This window comes from Python bivittatus, unplaced genomic scaffold (genome assembly GCF_059951505.1).
Source record: "Python bivittatus isolate LINGU-HERP-01145 unplaced genomic scaffold, Pbiv_v1 ctg000210_np1212, whole genome shotgun sequence".
NCBI lineage: Eukaryota > Metazoa > Chordata > Lepidosauria > Squamata > Pythonidae > Python > Python bivittatus.
Window position 1 is genome coordinate 1,181,595 of NW_028277053.1, and position 6,000 is coordinate 1,187,594.

At 39.0% G+C, this 6,000-nt stretch overlaps 1 long non-coding RNA gene across 1 annotated transcript in view; it reads left to right on the forward strand.

Moving 5' to 3' along the window:
• Positions 1–4,441, forward strand: part of LOC148216141 (uncharacterized) — a 72,328-nt gene extending 67,887 nt beyond the window's left edge. Inside the window, exons 3-4 of the long non-coding RNA XR_015795924.1 lie at positions 2,858–2,972; positions 3,132–4,441. This is a non-coding gene — a long non-coding RNA (uncharacterized LOC148216141). The remainder of the gene's footprint in view (positions 1–2,857; positions 2,973–3,131) is intronic.
• The last annotated feature ends 1,559 nt before the right edge of the window (positions 4,442–6,000 follow it).

Below are 6,000 nucleotides of genomic sequence, written 5' to 3' on the forward strand. Positions count from 1 at the left end.
GAGGATCCTCTGCCAAGACACAGGAGCCAAGCATGTCAATTCTCAGTTGCGTGTGTATGTTTGTGAATGGCATGAAGAGATGGATTCAAAGAAGTCTCTCACTTTGAATGCTATTACTCAAAGTAAACTAATACAATTATTTGGTCAATACATTCAGTTCAGAGCCACTATGACTACTCTTCCCATAAGGCATATTGACAATTAGAAAAGCAAAGCAAAATAAAACCCAGACTAGTAACCTTTCTTGCGTCCCATCCTAGATATAATGCCACTGAAGGTCAGTGTCAGACCATCAAAGAACAGGGCCACAATTTCCTACCTTTTTCTTTGGGAAAAAAATTGGTTTTGTCTAAACACACTTAACAAATCCATTCTATTCCCATCCAAAGAATCCAGCAGGGCCAGGCCCGCCCTGCAGAGTGATGCAACCATTTTCCCATTACACTGTCTATGATTTTGGATTGCTTAAAAATATTTTTAAAACGTGGCCGCTACTTGACAAAGGAAATGGAGAGTAGCAGATGGCTTCCAGACCATTTGGAAGACCACATCCTTTTGCCTCCCAGAGTCATTTGTGGAGATGGGTGGCCATACAAGTTGAAAAAATAAATAATATGAGTTTTTCTTTGTTCAATGAACTTCAGGATTGGTCCTTCTCTCTGGTCATCACAGATACATATGGCAAGAACATGAAAGACAGCATTTTCGTGACAATGGCTCTGGGATTCCTCTTCCAGGAAGACCAAGCTGGCTAGATGGCTGGCTAGAGGAATGGGCAATGTTCATGGTATCATACAAGATCTGACTTCTGCATCACTATCTACAAATATGGCACTGTTATCAATGAACCTGAAGTCAGTTATGTAGAGGGTTTCATCACCCTGTATCCCATGTTTGCCATCCACATTTTCCTCTTTTTCTCATTGTAGCATCAACTATGGCATTGAACAGCAGGGATGAAATCACACAGCCTTGCCTAACATCACTTTGAACTGGAAATTCCTCTGAAGTTCATTTCAGTTGTGCTGCTGGAATTGCTGTACATATTTTGCAGTAGACATATGGTTTTTGTGAGCATGTGTTCAAGTTTCAATGCTTTCAGCAAAGCTGGCCAGTATAATAAAACAACCAAGCTCAGAGAACCCCAAGGGCTCTACAGTTCAACCCTGAGCTACATATATTCTCTTCTGTTGGCCAGTATATGCTGTCGAAGGCTGCTCAAAAGTCAATGAATATGATGGCCATTCATTTGCCACATCACATTCTTTCTTCCATGAGTTCTCTGATGGGGAAAAACTTATAGCCGCATTTTCAGTTTGGCTGGAAATTGGCCTGCTGTTCTGTAGTTCTTTGTTCCTGCTGTTTCTGGAAACATAGTTGGAAGATTCTCAGGAAGGCTTTTGCAATGATTGGTAGAATTAGGCATAGACATCCATAACTTTTGTATTCATGGCTGCTGCCGTATTCCAAGCAGCTATGTGGATGTCCAGTTCTGGTGTAAGATTTTTTTTTTCTGCAATCAATTTTTTTGGCTAGTCACAAACATGTCACCACCATCCTGGCTCCAGATATTGATTGCCTAGAGCAGTGTTTCTCAACCTTTACCATTTTAAGATGTATGGACTTCAACTCCCAGAATTCTCCATCCAGCAAGCCAGCTAGGGAATTCTGGGAGTTGAAGTCCACAGAGCTTAAAATGGTCAAGGTCGAGAAACATTGGCCTAGAGTGTGGTAGCATTTTCTGTTTTCAGTTTGTTCATAGTACCTTAGCAGGGGGTCAACCTTCCTCCTTTATCTGGATTTGGGACCAGTTGCAGTTTCCTGCAGGTGAAATTGGGATACAGATCAGTCAGGCAAATAAACATTCACAAGATAATGCCCCTTATTTCACATAATGTGGAATCCTTATCTTGCTTTCAGGAATGTAGATATTTTCCCATAGTTTTTTCTCTGCCATCTTATTTCTTTTATCACTGCTCAACTGTGTTTTGTTTGTTACAATTTTATCTAACCATACCTTCCAAAGAGCTTAAGGGTTGATTCTTTTCCATATCATTTTGTATTTGAAATAAGCCTATGAAACAGGTAAGACTGAATAATTACCACTTAGCCACAAACATCCAGGAAGCTGTGTGGTTGGGCAGGTAGAAAAATCTGAGTGTAATATTCCAATATATTAAATATGCACCCCCTTCCTTCCTTCCTTCCTTCCTTCCTTCCTTCCTTCCTTCCTTCCTTCCTTCCTTCCTTCCTTCCTTCCTTCCTTCCCCCATGCCCTTGCTTCCATTTCCACCTTACTACTTTTCCTTCAAATAATTTAATTTGTAAGGATTTTAAACCTTAGCATATTTCATTAAAACTTCCTCCCTCCCTCCCTCCCTTTTTTTCAAAAGTACTTATGGCTATATATAAAAAATTATATATTCTTTCCTTCTCCCCACCTCTTTTCCAGGTGAGTCTATCCAGATTTGGTGGTCAACTATCATCTTCTCTTAGCCAGCATAGCCAACATCTAGAGCTACCAGCATTAACAGAGTGTGCTATAATTCAGTCTAGTCTGCTTATTTTAATTCTTCTTTCTTCTATCCTTCTATCCTTCTTTGTAATTCTATGGTACAACTCAGAGTCAAGTAACATTTTGCCTGGGAAGTTCTGCTCTGCTTATCTGGCAAACCTGGGAATAGGTTTGCCAAATAACAGTGGCAGAAGATCAGGTGGAGATATAATTACAGTATCACTGAAAGTTTTGGATAAAGATTTCCAGCCCTATTTCTCCTTTCCCCTTTCTGGGTGCTGTAATGGTGCTTAGAGGTGTCAAGTCTTTTGGAAGCTTAACACATATTGTCTTATTTTCCAGCCCCAAATTAGCAGAAAGTGGCACCACTTCCATGATTAGCCAGTGAAGTTGATGGCATGATCTTCGAGAACTTCAGCAACTGCAATTAAAAGGATCAGGAACTACAATGCTGCAGGTGAGTAAAGGGTTGTCAGACCTTTGGTCTACTTTGATTGGTTGCAACATAGATACCACACGGATAAAAAGTCTCTGCATGACTTCTGGTGACTTCCAGGGATTATTCAAGTGTTTTTCCTGGCATGATACAGAAGTGATTTTCCATTTCCTTTTTCAGGGCTTTTTTACCTAGTTCCAGTTTAATGTACATGCATAAATATTTAGGACGTACATGAAAGAAAGAAAGAAAGAAAGAAAGAAAGAAAGAAAGAAAGAAAGAAAGAAAGAAAGAAAGAAAGAAAGAAAGAAAGAAAGAAAAGTCTACCCAAAACTCTCCAGAAACAGATTGCTCTAGTGAAAGATCAACAAGGAGTTGCAAAAGAAGAATTGATCGAAGAAGAATGGAGAAGAGAAGCCACTCAGCAGCCTAGTAGTAAGTAGTTGTGATAATAAGAGACGGCATGTGTAATTAGGTTAATTAAGGACACTGATTTATTTAACTTTATCATTACAACATTGCAGTATTATTCAGGATACTACTAATACAGGATGTAAGGGCATCCATTCCTGCTTTGAATTAGGATGAGCCATAACTGACCCTGAAATGCATAAAGATGACCCTTGCATACTACTCACACCTCTTTGGGAGATGAGGAAGACCTTCCTTCCTCACAGCCCAAACCCAATGCAATGGACACTCAGGCCCTTTGCTGGAGAATATTTGCTTTCTCCTCAACCTGTTCAGGTGACCTCTGTCTCCTCCTTGAAGGAGGAAGAAGAATTTAACAACTGGTTTGCAAGAATTGGACCAAACAATGGGTCCACAAGAATGGGAACCAAGTCCAATCCTCTTTTCTCAATCTGTAGCCTTGCTGTGAAGTCCCAAGAAAAGATATAAGAAAAATCTTCCCACCTTGCAATTTCAGGCACTCTAATAACAAGAAAGAAGTTCATGAAGAAAACATTACCTTGAAATTGCAAGGTAAATTTTCCTCCATTGTTATTTCGTGTCAATAATTGAACGACAGTGTTACCTTGGATAAGAATTGTCCACTTTTCCTTTAACCATCAAGCTTTCTTTCCTCTTTTCATTGGTCATCAAACATGGATCCCCACAGCCACAACCACACCCTTCCTTAGTTAACAGATCACCTTGTCTTTTAAGGGTAGCTTGGCAGCCGAAGAAAGAAAATATTCTCTTCAGCGCCAGTAGCCGCAACATTAATTAAATACTTTACCACAATACCACTCTTGAGTGTCTACTTTGCTTTAACTATCCAGGACTCCATTCTCTTCCCCCTCCCCTCATTGCATGCACCACTAAATGGAAAATGATGTCTTGTTCAAAGCTTTCTGTTATCATCTTAATCTCCCTTATTTTACACTTTCTACCTTTTTGTTCACACAATAAAACTTTTATCTAAAACTGCAGTGCTTGTTATTTAAGGTACTAAAGCACAGACGTACTTCAGGAATAATGCAGATCAATTGGATGTCAGTGGCCCAGTAATGAAGAACTGAATATTTTCTCAAAAGTGGAGTAAGAAAATAAAAAATGTGGAATTCCTTGACCTTAACACCAGTTTATTTCTCTGCATTATCCGTATACTTTATGCATGCACAGGAGAACATATTGTACCATTCTTATACTCCAATGGAGAAAGACTGAGGCTTTCCTATCGGGAATCATTACTTTTCCTTCTCTTTCTTCTTCTTTTTTCCCCCCAGAGGCAGTTATGATTATAGGTACTTACTAAGACAAGAATAATTGGCCATAAAAACCTTTTTATAGTTTCACAATTATTTTTGCATTGACTAAAAGTGGCAAGGAAGATCTGGTTTTATGAGCAGGTCCTCTAATTTTGCTTTCATTTAATTTCCCAAGCTTCCCTCACTTCTCTTTCTCTTCTCCATCTCCCTCCCAATCTTCAGATCCACTGTATTTTTTTAATTAGAAAACTAACAGCAGTGCTAGTCTTCCAAATAAAATCAGTCAATCCTCCTCCTCCTCCTCCTGGGTATCAAGTCAGAGAACATCATAATGTGTCAGGAATAGTGGTCTGGAATATGGCAAAGAATACAAGCAAACATTGAAGAAGCCTGCCTTTCATTCATACAAAAAGAAATTCAGGCAAAGACTGAAGACTACAATCTATAATGGGGTGGGGGCACAGTATTTTTGCTTAGTCTGTATAAGCATAAAATAGGTGTCAGTCAAGAAGCTCTTCCATTTTTTTCTTGGATAGATGAGTGAATAATACATTTAGCTTGAATGTATGTTTATCCAGTGTTTATTTTTAAACCAAAACTCAATTATCCTTTGAAGATTGCACTTCACTGAATTTTACAGTGTAGTTTGCAAATCAATAAATAATATGTTATGGGAAAAGGCTGCAATCAAACAATCACATATTCATAAACATCACATACAAATTTATTTTTGCAAAACCCTATATGTAAAATTGTAAGTGGAAATGAGCAGCCACAATAATACCAACCGCTTTAAGAATGGAATGAACCAAATACCCCGGTTATTGAGGAGAAACTGAGTTTGCAAAAGTGAGAAACAGAGAAGATAATGTTGGGAGAATCACTTATCCTTACTTGGGATAATAGCCCACACCATGCTACTGAAAAGAGTGGCCCTCAGTCTAAGGATTTGCATCCCCTTGGTTTAGCAATACAGGTAAAATTCCCTTAGCAACTTGGCATCCCTTGAGATCAGGAAGGATAATTTCACTCCATTGCTATCTGTGCTTCAGTGGGATCAGGTTAGAATCCTTGTTTTCTGGCAAACATATCCTGTAATGTACCTATCAATGGAATTAGGATGAAACATGCTAACCAGGCCGATAAAGAGTGCTGAATTTACAGTTGGGTTCCTTCATGCAGAGAAGGAGAAAACACACAGGCTTTCTCTTCAATCTATTGTCCAAAGGGTTATCTTGTTTCAATTCAAGCCTGGCCCCACTCTGAGCAGTCTCCCCCTTATTCCATTAAAATGTAGAAAGGGAAAGAACCTATCTTACTAGACCATAATAGAAACA